The sequence below is a fragment of the Diadema antillarum genome, unplaced genomic scaffold, assembly GCF_040938485.1.
Source record: "Diadema antillarum isolate AM-2024a unplaced genomic scaffold, OU_Dant_1.0 seq00000498_RagTag, whole genome shotgun sequence".
NCBI classification, from domain to species: Eukaryota; Metazoa; Echinodermata; class Echinoidea; order Diadematoida; family Diadematidae; genus Diadema; species Diadema antillarum.
In genome coordinates this window covers 715,991-731,915 of record NW_027271457.1, presented here as the reverse complement: position 1 = coordinate 731,915, position 15,925 = coordinate 715,991, and positions in this window count along the sequence as shown.

Here is a 15,925-nt window from a genome sequence, read left to right as displayed (position 1 = left end):
TTTTCTTCTGCAATGTTTCATTCTTTCTACAAAACTTAGATTGTCGAAGCTTCAATAACCAATGTCTTTATTTTGATTTTCAATGTGCATGTTATAGTGTAATTGTGTAATGTAAGATTAAAGGTAAGTGCTATTTGTTGATAGATGAACGTAGAGTGAAAAAATGTAAACACTGTAAATTTGGGTTGTTATTTCTGTTACATGCCGTTTGTTCGTGTCATTACTTTTTGCACATGTACATGATTATACATCGCTGTCAGTTGTAATATATTTTTTGAGTGTTTTGTGATGGGTTCACTATTTGGGAGTTACAAAATATTAGGATTATTTATTAATTATAGTTTGGATAAATGTGACAACCTCTCTAACACCTTGTACAAAATCTTCACTATCATTCTGTTACACCTCCTGATTCTGTTTCTCTCTTCTCTTTCTGTCAAGTGTCTTCTCTCTCTCTGTCTTTCCATGTCACGTATCCGTACTGCTACATTCACCATGTGGTAGGTTGTGTATTGAGGACAATACATCTTTTCAAAGGGGGGAGTAGTGTTAAGGTCAGTAACTTGTCCTGCATACTGGTTACACTTCATAGTCAGGGTCAATGTCCTAATTCTTATCAGTATTCTCCCACACATATATCTTGTACAGATTGAATATCCTTCGTCCTAAAGTCATAAAGTGGAGGGCTTAGTTAGCCCCTATGTTTCAATTGAACCAAGACACACACGTATAAGCTTAGTGTTGGTGCCTAGAATAAAGCAGTAATTGTAGCCCTTTTCTCATCTACTATACTGACCATACAAGAACCTATCCTTTGTCCTCCCCTAGTAGCTAGACGTTTGATGTCACCCCTTTGTAATAGTCTCAACTTTATGTCTCTTTGTCCAATTGTTGTAGCCACGCCTCCCTCCAACTTCCACCCTATTGCCCGATTGTACCTGTATTAGTTTCTCATTTAATCCCAAGCTTCTATGATGGAAGTAGCCAATCTGGTTAATTGTTTGTATACTTGGCTGGCAATGATGCCAAGCTAAAACTCCTGTTTGGGAGTCAGTCTGAATTTGGTCCTCCTGAAGTCAAGACGCCAATAAATGTGCTCTCTGTAAATGCAATGATTTTATGTTGGTGTGATTGATTCATTGACTCTTGTTGGAAACGCAACAATAGTTACAATATTGATGAAGCGATGCAAAGAAAGCAAATTAAGACAGAGACGAAGTACACAAATAAAGATACAGTGCACTCCCGTTACAACGAACACGGTTATAACGAAATTTCGTTATAACGAAGCAAAACTTCCTGGTCCCAAAATTATCGCCATTAAAGTCTATGATACAAAATTCGCTTATAAGGCAGACGGTTATAACAAAATTTTCGTTATCACGAAGTCTTTTCTGAGCGCCACTGACAAAGAAAAACAAAAGAAATGCGCTCCGTTATAACGAAATGCGGATCGCATTCGAAAATGCGTAGCGGAACAAGCATTATTAAAGCGTCTCTGCATGAGCGAACGCATCATTGAATGTTCACTCCGTGTATCACGCACAGTTTCCGAGGGGAACTTGCGTTGTTGTAATAAAATAATTTGAATTCAGATAAGGTTTGTTTCATTGTTCCGAAGTCCTTTAATACAAAACACGCAGATTCTGATACAACTAAATGTCCGTTAGTTCGGAAATGAAAGAGGGATTGTTATTAAGCACATTTTGGCGTTATTCCAAAGGTTCGTTAATTCGATAATAAAATATGGTCCTTATTCTTATTCTTATACGGTTCGTTAGTCCGAAAATGATAGGAATTCAAAACGTTCGTTAATCGGAACATTACAAAAAGTATCGTTAATCCATGGTGGAAAAAGGAGAGTACACTAACAAAACTTAAGAATTGCAATCTTTATAATCGTCTTAAGATAAATAAATTTTTGAAATAACTATCCTTTCTCATTTTTTTTTTCATTATAAAAATTTCTTTGGAATAACGAACCTTATTTCATTTTCGGATGAAAAAGCCTTCGGAACAACGGACTTTCTGACTAGTGAACCTTTTTCTTTTTTTTGATTTATAAACCTTCAGAATGACGAACCTCATTTCATTTTCAGATCAACGAACCTTCGGAAAATGAACAATATATTATTTTGATCTAAATTATGAACTTTCGGAATAATGATTCTGCGGAAATGCGAACCTTCACATAAACAAACCATCGGAATCCCCGCGGAATGGCGAAACTTCGGAATAAGGAGTCTTCGGAGTAACGTACTTCAGTAAGAAAAGAACCTTTGGAATAGCGAACTGTAACCAAATCCTACACCGTCATTTTCTACACATGTGTGACAACACAAACAACTTTATGCTCTTTTTAAAATGTAATATTTAAACGAAATTAAAAAGGTATTCTCCCATTTCACATAGCTTTCAAGCGTATGATGAGGATTCAACAAACAGATTTTTTTTTTTTTTTTATGCGTGGTTTCCTTCTTTTCGTTATACATTGCATATTATATTTGTTCGGTTACAACGAAATTTCGTTACAACGAAAAAAAAAACAAAACAAAACTGCCGGTCCTGAGCATTTCGTTTTAACGGGAGTGCACTGCACATTAACACACACGAGATAAATCCCTTGTAATGAGAGAAAGAGGAAAGGTGAGTTATGAATGACAGGAATAGACTACCTTCACGGTGGACAGAGAAAAGCGAGAGGGAAGAGGAAGATGATGGGTCAAAACCAGGGCACGTGAGGCATGAGATATAAGCTCCTCAAAATAAAGAAGTGTTACATGGAGTTGTGGTAAACGATAGACAATTGTGGTTAAAAAAATATTGCAAAAAGTTTAACTCATTCTGAAGTGTAACATTTCTTCAAAATGTCTTTAGTTCAATGGTAAAGGCATTCAAACTTAAAACTTCTTTTATACTATACTATCAAGAGAAATCCGAAATTTCGGAACAGTAAAAGAAAATACAGATTTAGCGAAAATAGTTTGGTTAAAGGCATTGACATTTACTGGATTACCGGGTAGGATATGAAGGGACAGCTTCGTTTTTTATGAACATAGAGTCAAAATACAGAGGGAGAAATTAAGCTTTTACATAAATTGTCCTAAGTGCAAACGATACAAATCGTAAATCTTTAAGATGTTGTTTTCATAAAATGATGTATCAGTATGGCATCTCCGTGATTCCTGGCAAATAATACAAAGAACTTCGTTTCCTGTAGTAATGATATTCTTTTTATTAAAGGTAAGATTGGGGGGGGGGCAATGACCCGGGAGGTAGTTACCCAGGGGGTAATTGGCGTGGTGCACTGTCCTGGGGGTAATTTTCGTCTAGATAGTTATAGGGGAGGGGGAGTTGTAGGCTTGCTTATCCGGGGTAATCATCCTCGGGAAGTTATCGGAGGGTGTAGTTATCGGGTGGAAGTTATCTGGGGTCTAGTTATCAGAGGAGGGGGTAATTAACCTGGGGATAATTATCCTGGTGGTAATTATCGGGGGGGGGGGTAGTTATCCGGAGGGTAATTATCCGGGGGGTAATTATCCGGGGGGTAATTATCCGAGGGGTAATTATCCGGGGGTAGTTATCCGGGGGGTAGTTATCGGGGGGTAGTTACCCAGGGGGTAGTTCTCCGGGGGGTAGTTATCCAGGGGTAGTTCTCCGGGGGGTAGTTACCCAGGGGGTAGTTTTCCGGGGGGTAGTTATCCAGGGGGTAGTTTTCCTAAGGGGGAATTGCCCTGGGGGGTGATTGCCCTAGGAGGGTAGTTGTCCGGGGGGTAGTTGTCCTAGGGGGTAATTACCCTGGAGGGTAATTGCCCTTGGAGGGTAGTTGTCGGGGGGTAGTTGCCCTAGGGGGGAATTGTCCTGGGGGGTAATTATCCGGGTGGTAGTTATCCGGAGGGTGGTTTTCCAGGGGGTACTGTTCCTAGAACCTGTTGGAATATTCAGGGGAAAGATTGTCCACCAATAAAGTTGCAGTAACAGTTGGCATCTCTTATAGGTGTTATCAGAAGTGTTTAGTTCAGATTCTTCTGAAAGCATTACTTTTTTTTATAGAGGAGCTTCATGACTTTGAAAGGATGTAGGCTCCCCTCCCCCTTTTAAGGACCTGGTGGCTGGAAAGGGCAAGTAGTACGAGCTATAGCTGTCCCACGACTTACATACAATAATAAAATGTCTGTTTTTCATGTTAAGACAACAAAGGCGTACAGTTCATATGCCTTTCTAAGAGTATTATAGTAAGGTCAGGGAATTTTATTCAGGCTGCGATAACAAAATGATTATATAAGAAATACAGATTATTGCTACCTATTACGGTCTGGCTTGAGCTGTCACGGGGGGGGGGTCATTCTTAATTGTCATTTATGCTGACATTAATCCTGTAAGAGAACAAAGGGATAAACATAAAGGACACCTATAAGAAATAGGAATTGAAGGTTTCCAAGGAAATGTAATTTCGTATAGCATCAATGCGTAGATCGGAAATGATTATGAACTGAACAAAACAAATACTTTCACTGTTAAAAAAGAAAAATCCTGGCAGGCCAACTACTAAACGATTTCTGTATTGTAGCACAACTAGTGCAATATAACTACTTATCAATTGGTTTTGTATTATCATGGTCTTGTGAAAAATTTACTTCCCATTTAGATTATGCAAAAAGTAGGCAAGGAGACGGGCTTCCCATCATACGCTGTATGCACGAAATTGTTAATACGAAATAATGTAGTTACTAACACATCTAAACATTATGCATAATAAAGCCACTTAGACAAGGTTCCTGACATTGCGAAAACCTTCTCGATGACTGAGTTGGTTTTGCACACACACACAAATAATGCAGGCAAGCCATAGTCCAAGCATTTCATGGCCGCAGATTTGGGGAAACACCTAAATTCCGCCCGCCCTATTTAGGTGTACTCTAGGAAAATTGAACATGGAATTTTGAAGTGCACGTAACCATGTCCTCAGGAAAACATAAATAACTCGGATTTGAGTGATCTGTCGGACCCTCAATTCAATTCAATTCAAACTTCATGTTTACTTTTTTTTTCCAACAGAATGTACAAGAATTAATATTATGAGTTTGACATGAGAGTATTAAAACAAAATATACATAACCAGACAGGTTTAACAACATGTTCATGTCTACATGATCAGTACAAAAAAGATACATACACTCTATATACACTCTGCGAAAAAAAAGTGGAGGCACCAACTCAGAAGACTATGCTTGTATCAAGTGGGTACTTCTGAGGGAAAGGGAGAAATAAGGGAGTGAAAAGCTTACAACTACAAAGAGTGCGGGAAACTGGGAGGGAAAGTAATGGGCAGATTAATGCCCAGTCACTGTACAGGCACGCTAACCTGGAAACATTAAACTGCACATTACTTGAATGTGAGACCATTCTGAAGCAAATAATTTTCACATGACAATAGATATATAATGTACTCTTAAATGAATCCAAGAAGGATTGGAACAATCATCCTCCAGCTTTCCCACTTATTCCCACTGATCAGTTACTAGCCATCCCCTTTAAAAATTAACGGGAGGCAATTATTATTATAAGTGTACATGAAACTGCCCTATTTGTAATAAAAATATAGCTTTAATTTTCAGAACCTTATAATGAAAGAACAAAGGATCTGTATGAGAATATGGAATGGTATTACAAATAATGCGAAGAGCCTTCTTTTGTAACAGTAGAACCCTATCCAATAATGATTGATGCTTATTTCTCCATACCAAAATTCAAAAATTTAAGTAAGGTAATATAAAAGATGAAGACAATGTAAACAAGGAATGTTGAGGAATGGAAAATTTTACTCTATTAGTAACACCTATATTACGTTAAATTTTCTTGCAGACCCTCCATCCCTCCTTCCCCCTTAAAGGACAGTGCGTGTACAGTTATATTTACGGTATATTTACGACACACACACAAACATATGAAGAGTTTGTTTGCAAAAACCTATAAGTTCATATTTGCCAAATGGAGATATTTGCGATTAAAGGTCAAGGAAACTAAAGAAAATGATTTTTAAAAATGCTTCTTTTGATCATAACTTCAAAAATTTACCTTTATATGTAGTGACCAATATATCATTTAAAAGGTATTATTTTGTATACTTTATAATAGAGGCCTTAGTTCAAAATCTTCAAAAATATAGTATATATATATATATATATATATAATGTATATATATATATATATATATATATATATATATATATATATAAGTAACAAAGCTGCAACAAAGTTCATGCTGTATTCACCAACGGTTTATTTCTTCACACAAATTTTCGAGCGTCTCGCCACCCTTTCTCAAGTGTTGATCAAGTGTTGGTGAATACAGCATGAACTTTGTTGCAGCTATGTTACTTATCTTTTTATCTTGCCAACACGTGGACTACCTTATCAACATATATATATATATATATATATATATATATATATATATATATTCAAGAGAGTAATCATTCAAGAGGAATGTCTTTAACTTACGTTTAAAGACATTTCGAGAGAGGTAGCCTGCTTGTTTGGGGCAAATTATTATACTGCTTGTGGTCATATGAATATTTATGTATCTTAAATGAAAACTATTCAGGTATACGTATATCAAAACGGCTACTGATAATCATCCTCTCATGTGAATTCAACCACAAGTTTTACCCCCCCCCCCCCCCCAAAAAAAAAAAAAAAAACCCTCAAGAGTCATGCTGGTGAGTTACAATCTATTCAACAGGCCAATATAATAAGAAAAACATATTGAAGGCCACCTTCAATACACCCTCACATTTCCCGACATCACACCTTCTTTGATCAATGCACTCCTTATGTACTCGTAATGTTTAGCAAAAATAGTAAACAAGAACATTGCAAGATTTATAGATTTCAAAGAGAGTAACCATTTAAGAGGAATGACCTTAAATTACGTTTGAAGACATATGAAGTGAAAACTATTCCAGTATACGTGGACGGTTATAAGTATCAATCACTCTGTCGAGTAAATTATTAATAAACCAAATGGTTTCTTTTGAACATGTGGATCGTGTTTGGAAAGTTCTGGATTTTTATTTTCGCAGGCAAAATGAGTACATAAAAATTACGATGTTAAAAGCATGTGATGGGAAATGTAAACAGTATGTGCGAATCCTTGTATTTCCTTCTTTTTGTTCTATTCCTGCTAAACTCATTTGTTAGTGGGGGAAAAGAAAAGAAAAGAAAAGAAAAGAAAAGAAAAGAAAAAAAAGAAAAGAAAAGAAAAAAGAAGTCTCGCTTCATGAGGGACGTAAGATCCCGCTCTACACCATAACGCCTACGGATGGCTCAAGGTGGAAATGTGTTTGAATGTTCGACATGTAAAGAGCACCAACCGCAAAGCAGATTAATTGGCACGCTCTGTTTTGAAGAAAACAAGATTGCTTTGTTTCACACGAGCCGATATCGAAAAGGCTACTGATAATCACCCTCTCATGTGAATTCAACCTCAAGTTTTACAAACAAATATCAAGAGTCATACTGATGAGTTACAGTCTATTCAACAGGTCAATATAATGTGAAAAACATATTGAAGGCCACCAGCAGTACAGCCTCACATTTCCCGACATCACACCTACTTTGATCAATACATTCCATATGTATTCGTGATGTTTAGGAAAAATAGTAAACGATAACATTGCAAGATTGATACATCTAAATTCATAGATTTCGAAGAGAGTAACCATAAGAGGAATGACTTTAATTGACGTTTGAAGACATGTGAAGAGATGTAGCATGAATTGTTATTGGGCAAAACATTCCACTGCTTGTGTAGTCATGTATTATGTATCTTAAGTTAAAACTATTCTAGTACGTGGACGGTGATAAGTATCAATCACTCTGTCGAATAAATTATGTAAAAAGCAAATGGTTTCTTTTGAACATGTACTGTGTTTAAATGGTTTGGATTATTTTTTTCGCAGGCAAAATGTGTACGTGAAAATAACAATGTTAAAAGCATGTGATAGCAAATGTAAACAGTATGTGCGAATCCTCCTATGTTTCCTGCTAAACTTGAGAAAATGACAGAAAAGGGTAGTCTCGCTTCATAAAAGATGTTAAGATCCCCCTCTACACCACAACGCCTACGGATGTCTCAAGGTGGAGGTGGTTTGGAATGTCTTGTATAGAGCACCGACCAACCGGAAGAGCAGATTAATTGGCACGCTATCTTTTGAAGAAAACATTGCTTTGTTTCACACGAGACGAAATAAAAAAGGCTACTGACAATCATCATCTACTGTGAAATCAAGCACAATTTTTTAAGCATTTCAAGAGGCATCCTGGTGAGTTACAGTCTGTTCAACAGGTCAAAATAATGTGAAAAACATATTGAAGGCCACGTGCAATACACCCTCACATTTCCCGACATCACACCTACTTTGATCAATACATTGATTCGTGTTGTTGAGGAAAACAACAACATTGAAAGATTGATACATTTAGTATATAGATATCCAAAGGTGTACTAGTATTCAATCAAGAGGAATGACTTTAAAGTTACGTCTCAAGTTATTTCAAGAGATGAATTCTGACTGTTTGCAGTCTTGGAAACATACTTGTAACTTTAGCGAAACCTTTTCGAGTACGTGGATTTTGATAAGTATAAATCACTTTGTCGAGTAAATTATTTATAAATCAAATGGCTTCTGTTAAAAATGTATTGTGTTGAAAAGTTTTAGGTGATTCTTTCGCAGGCATAAGGTGTATGTGAAAATAACAAGGTTAAAAGCATGTGATAGCAAATGTAAACAGTATGTGCGAATCCTTCTATGTTTCCTGCTAAACTTATTTGTTGATAGAGAAAAGAAAGAAAAAAACCAGGGAAGTCTCGCTTCTGAAAAGATGTTAAGATCCCCCTCTACACCACAATGCCTACGAATGTCTCAAGGTGAAGGTGGGTCGGAATGTATTGTATACAGCACCAACCGTAAGTGCAGAATAATTGGCACCCTATCTTTTGAAGAAAAAAAAAAGAGGAGAACATTGTTTTGTTTCACACGAGATGAAATCGAAAAGTCCACTGATAATCATCCTCTCATATTAAACCGAGCACATTTTTTTCCAAAGTATTTCAAGAGGCATCCTGGTGAGTTACAATCTGTTAAACATGTCAATATAATGTGAAAAACAAATTGAAGGCCACCTAAAATACAACCTCACATATTCCGGCATCACACCAACTTTGATATACTATACATTCTATAATTTACTCATGATGTTGAGGAAAGAAGTAAACAACAACATTGCAAGATTGATGCATTTGGCTTATAGATATCCAGAAGTGTACTGGTATTCATTTAAGAGGAATGACTTTAATTTACGTTGAGAGATATTTCACGAGATGAAGTCTGATTTGTTAAGGGCAAATCATTCTCTGTTTGCAGCCTTGTAAACATACTTGTTACTTTACCGAAAACTTTTCGAGTACGTGGACGGGGACAAGTATAAATCACCCTGTCGAGTAATTTATCAACCAAATGCTTTCTTTTGAACATGTATTGTGTTTAAATGGTTTGGATTATTTTTTTCGCAGGCAAAATGTGTATGTGAAAATAACAATGTTAAAAGCATGTGATAGCAAATGTAAACAGTATGTGCGAATCCTCCTATGTTTCCTGGTAAACTTGAGAAAATGACAGAAATGGGTAGTCTCGCTTCATAAAAGATGTTAAGATCCCCCCTCTACACCACAACTCATACGGATGTCTCAAGGTGGAGGTGGTTTGGAATGTCTTGTATAGAGCACCAAGCGTAAGTGCAGATTAATTGGAACGCTATCTTTTGAAGAAAACATTGCTTTGTTTCACACGAGACGAAATAAAAAAGGCTACTGACAATCATCATCTACTGTGAAATCAAGCACAATTTTTTAAGCATTTCAAGAGGCATCCTGGTGAGTTACAGTCTGTTCATTAGGTCAATATAATGTGAAAAACATATTGAAGGCCACCAGCAGTACAGCCTCACATTTCCCGACATCACACCTACTTTGATCAATACATTCCATATGTATTCGTGATGTTTAGGAAAAATAGTAAACGATAACATTGCAAGATTGATACATCTAAATTTATAGATTTCGAAGAGAGTAACCATAAGAGGAATGACTTTAATTGACGTTTGAAGACATGTGAAGAGATGTAGCATGAATTGTTATTGGGCAAAACATTCCACTGCTTGTGTAGTCATGTATTATGTATCTTAAGTTAAAACTATTCTAGTACGTGGACGGTGATAAGTATCAATCACTCTGTCGAATAAATTATATAAAAAGCAAATGGTTTCTTTTGAACATGTACTGTGTTTAAATGGTTTGGATTATTTTTTTCGCAGGCAAAATGTGTACGTGAAAATAACAATGTAAAAAGCATGTGATAGCAAATGTAAACAGTATGTGCGAATCCTCCTATGTTTCCTGCCAAACTTGAGAAAATGACAGAAAAGGGTAGTCTCGCTTCATAAAAGATGTTAAGATCCCCCTCTACACCACAACGCCTACGGATGTCTCAAGGTGGAGGTGGTTTGGAATGTCTTGTATAGAGCACCGACCAACCGGAAGAGCAGATTAATTGGCACGCTATCTTTTGAAGAAAACATTGCTTTGTTTCACACGAGACGAAATAAAAAAGGCTACTGACAATCATCATCTACTGTGAAATCAAGCACAATTTTTTAAGCATTTCAAGAGGCATCCTGGTGAGTTACAGTCTGTTCAACAGGTCAAAATAATGTGAAAAACATATTGAAGGCCACGTGCAATACACCCTCACATTTCCCGACATCACACCTACTTTGATCAATACATTTCATATGTATTGGTGTTGTTGAGGAAAAAAAGCAAACAACAACATTGAAAGATTGATACATTTGGCATATAGACATCCAAAGGTGTACTAGTATTCAATCAAGAGGAATGACTTTAAAGTTACGTCTCAAGATATTTCAAGAGATGAATTCTGACTGTTTGCAGTCTTGGAAACATACTTGTAACTTTAGCGAAACCTTTTCGAGTACGTGGATTTTGATAAGTATAAATCACTTTGTCGAGTAAATTATTTACAAATCAAATGGCTTCTGTTAAAAATGTATTGTGTTGAAAAGTTTTAGGTGATTCTTTCGCAGGCATAAGGTGTATGTGAAAATAACAATGTTAAAAGCATGTGATAGCAAATGTAAACAGTATGTGCGAATCCTTCTATGTTTTCTGCTAAACTTATTTGTTGGTAGAGAAAAGAAAAAAAAACCAGGGAAGTCTCGCTTCTGAAAAGATGTTAAGATCCCCCTCTACACCACAATGCCTACGAATGTCTCAAGGTGAAGGTGGGTCGGAATGTATTGTATACAGCACCAACCGTAAGTGCAGAATAATTGGCACCCTATCTTTTGAAGAAAAAAAAAAGGAGAACATTGTTTTGTTTCACACGAGATGAAATCGAAAAGGCCACTGATAATCATCCTCTCATATTAAACCGAGCACATTTTTTTCCAAAGTATTTCAAGAGGCATCCTGGTGAGTTACAATCTGTTAAACATGTCAATATAATGTGAAAAACAAATTGAAGGCCACCTAAAATACAACCTCACACATTCCGGCATCACACCAACTTTGATATACTATACATTCTATAATTTACTCATGATGTTGAGGAAAGAAGTAAACAACAACATTGCAAGATTGATGCATTTGGCTTATAGATATCCAGAAGTGTACTGGTATTCATTTAAGAGGAATGACTTTAATTTACGCTGAGAGATATTTCACGAGATGAAGTCCGATTTGTTAAGGGCAAATCATTCTCTGTTTGCAGCCTTGTAAACATACTTGTTACTTTACCGAAAACTTTTCGAGTACGTGGACGGGGACAAGTATAAATCACCCTGTCGAGTAATTTATCAACCAAATGCTTTCTTTTGAACATGTATTATGTTTAAATGGTTTGGATTATTTTTTTCGCAGGCAAAATGTGTATGTGAAAATAACAATGTTAAAAGCATGTGATAGCAAATGTAAACAGTATGTGCGAATCCTCCTATGTTTCCTGGTAAACTTGAGAAAATGACAGAAATGGGTAGTCTCGCTTCATAAAAGATGTTAAGATCCCCCCTCTACACCACAACTCATACGGATGTCTCAAGGTGGAGGTGGTTTGGAATGTCTTGTATAGAGCACCAAGCGTAAGTGCAGATTAATTGGAACGCTATCTTTTGAAGAAAACATTGCTTTGTTTCACACGAGACGAAATAAAAAAGGCTACTGACAATCATCATCTACTGTGAAATCAAGCACAATTTTTTAAGCATTTCAAGAGGCATCCTGGTGAGTTACAGTCTGTTCATTAGGTCAATATAATGTGAAAAACATATTGAAGGCCACGTGCAATACACCCTCACATTTCCCGACATCACACCTACTTTGATCAATACATTGATTCGTGTTGTTGAGGAAAACAACAACATTGAAAGATTGATACATTTAGTATATAGATATCCAAAAGTGTACTAGTATTCACTCAAGAGGAATGACTTTAAAGTTACGTCTCAAGTTATTTCAAGAGATGAATTCAGACTGTTTGCAGTCTTGGAAACATACTTGTAACTTTAGCGAAACCTTTTCGAGTACGTGGATTTTGATAAGTATAAATCACTTTGTCGAGTAAATTATTTATAAATTAAATGGCTTCTTTTAAAAATGTATTGTGTTGAAAGGTTTTGGGTGATTCTTTCGCAGGCATAAGGTGTATGTGAAAATAACATTGTTAAAAGCATGTGATAGCAAATGTAAACAGTATGTGCGAATCCTCCTATGTTTCCTGCTAAACTTGAGAAAAAGACAGAAAAGGGTAGTCTCGCTTCATAAAAGATGTTAAGATCCCCCTCTACACCACAACGCCTACGGATGTCTCAAGGTGGAGGTGGTTTGGAATGTCTTGTATAGAGCACCGACCAACCGGAAGAGCAGATTAATTGGCACGCTATCTTTTGAAGAAAACATTGCTTTGTTTCACACGAGACGAAATAAAAAAGGCTACTGACAATCATCATCTACTGTGAAATCAAGCACAATTTTTTAAGCATTTCAAGAGGCATCCTGGTGAGTTACAGTCTGTTCAACAGGTCAAAATAATGTGAAAAACATATTGAAGGCCACGTGCAATACACCCTCACATTTCCCGACATCACACCTACTTTGATCAATACATTTCATATGTATTGGTGTTGTTGAGGAAAAAAAGCAAACAACAACATTGAAAGATTGATACATTTGGCATATAGACATCCAAAGGTGTACTAGTATTCAATCAAGAGGAATGACTTTAAAGTTACGTCTCAAGATATTTCAAGAGATGAATTCTGACTGTTTGCAGTCTTGGAAACATACTTGTAACTTTAGCGAAACCTTTTCGAGTACGTGGATTTTGATAAGTATAAATCACTTTGTCGAGTAAATTATTTATAAATCAAATGGCTTCTGTTAAAAATGTATTGTGTTGAAAAGTTTTAGGTGATTCTTTCGCAGGCATAAGGTGTATGTGAAAATAACAATGTTAAAAGCATGTGATAGCAAATGTAAACAGTATGTGCGAATCCTTCTATGTTTCCTGTTAAACTTATTTGTTGGTAGAGAAAAGAAAAAAAAAACCAGGGAAGTCTCGCTTCTGAAAAGATGTTAAGATCCCCCTCTACACCACAATGCCTACGAATGTCTCAAGGTGAAGGTGGGTCGGAATGTATTGTATACAGCACCAACCGCAAGTGCAGAATAATTGGCACCCTATCTTTTGAAGAAAAAAAAAGGAGAACATTGTTTTGTTTCACACGAGATGAAATCGAAAAGGCTACTGATAATCATCCTCTCATATTAAACCGAGCACATTTTTTTCCAAAGTATTTCAAGAGGCATCCTGGTGAGTTACAATCTGTTAAACATGTCAATATAATGTGAAAAACAAATTGAAGGCCACCTAAAATACAACCTCACATATTCCGGCATCACACCAACTTTGATATACTATACATTCTATATTTTACTCATGATGTTGAGGAAAGAAGTAAACAACAACATTGCAAGATTGATGCATTTGGCTTATAGATATCCAGAAGTGTACTGGTATTCATTTAAGAGGAATGACTTTAATTTACGTTGAGAGATATTTCACGAGATGAAGTCTGATTTGTTAAGGGCAAATCATTCTCTGTTTGCAGCCTTGTAAACATACTTGTTACTTTACCGAAAACTTTTCGAGTACGTAGACGGGGACAAGTATGAATCACCATGTCTAGTAACTTATCAACCAAATGCTTTCTTTTGAACATGTATTGTGTTTAAATGGTTTGGATTATTTTTTTCGCAGGCAAAATGTGTATGTGAAAATAACAATGTTAAAAGCATGTGACAGCAAATGTAAACAGTATGTGCGAATCCTCCTATGTTTCCTGGTAAACTTGAGAAAATGACAAAAAAAGGGTAGTCTCGCTTCATAAAAGATGTTAAGATCCCCCTCTACACCACAACGCCTACGGATGTCTCAAGGTGGAGGTGGTTTGGAATGTCTTGTATAGAGCACCAACCAACCGGAAGAGCAGATTAATTGGCACGCTATCTTTTGAAGAAGACATTGCTTTGTTTCACACGAGACGAAATAAAAAAGGCTACTGACAATCATCATCTACTGTGAAATCAAGCACAATTGTTTAAGCATTTCAAGAGGCATCCTGGTGAGTTACAGTCTGTTCAACAGGCCAATATAATAAGAAAAACATATTGAAGGCCACATGCAATACACCCTCACAATTCCCGACATCACACCTACTTTGATCAATACATTGATTCGTGTTGTCGAGGAAAACAACAACATTGAAAGATTGATACATTTAGTATATAGATATCCAAAAGTGTATTAGTATTCAATCAAGAGGAATGACTTTAAAGTTACGTCTCAAGATATTTCAAGAGATGAATTCTGACTGTTTGCAGTCTTGGAAACATACTTGTAACTTTAGCGAAACCTTTTCGAGTACGTGGACTTTGATAAGTATAAATCACTTTGTCGAGTAAATTATTTATATATCAAATGGCTTCTGTTAAAAATGTATTGTGTTGAAAAGTTTTGGGTGATTCTTTCGCAGGCATAAGGTGTATGTGAAAATAACAATGTTAAAAGCATGTGATAGCAAATGTAAACAGTATGTGCGAATCCTTCTATGTTTCCTGCTAAACTTATTTGTTGGTAGAGAAAAGAAAAAAAAACAGGGAAGTCTCGCTTCTGAAAAGATGTTAAGATCCCCCTCTACACCACAATGCCTACGAATGTCTCAAGGTGAAGGTGGGTCGGAATGTATTGTATACAGCACCAACCGTAAGTGCAGAATAATTGGCACCCTATCTTTTGAAGAAAAAAAAAAAACGGAAAACATTGTTTTGTTTCACACGAGATGAAATGGAAAAGGCTACTGATAATTATCCTCTCATATTAAACCAAGCACATTTTTTTTTCCAAAGTATTTCAAGAGGCATCCTGGTGAGTTACAATCTGTTAAACATGTCAATATAATGTGAAAAACAAATTGAAGGCCACCTAAAATACACCCTCACATTTTCCGGCATCACACCAACTTTGATATATTATACATTCTATATTTTACTCATGATGTTGAAGAAAGAAGTAAACAACAACATTGCAAGATTGATGCATTTGGCTTATAGATATCCAGAAGTGTACTGGTATTCATTTAAGAGGAATGACTTTAATTTACGTTGAGAGATATTTCACGAGATGAAGTCTGATTTGTTAAGGGCAAATCATTCTCTGTTTGCAGCCTTGTAAACATACTTGTTACTTTACCGAAAACTTTTCGAGTACGTGGACGGGGACAAGTATAA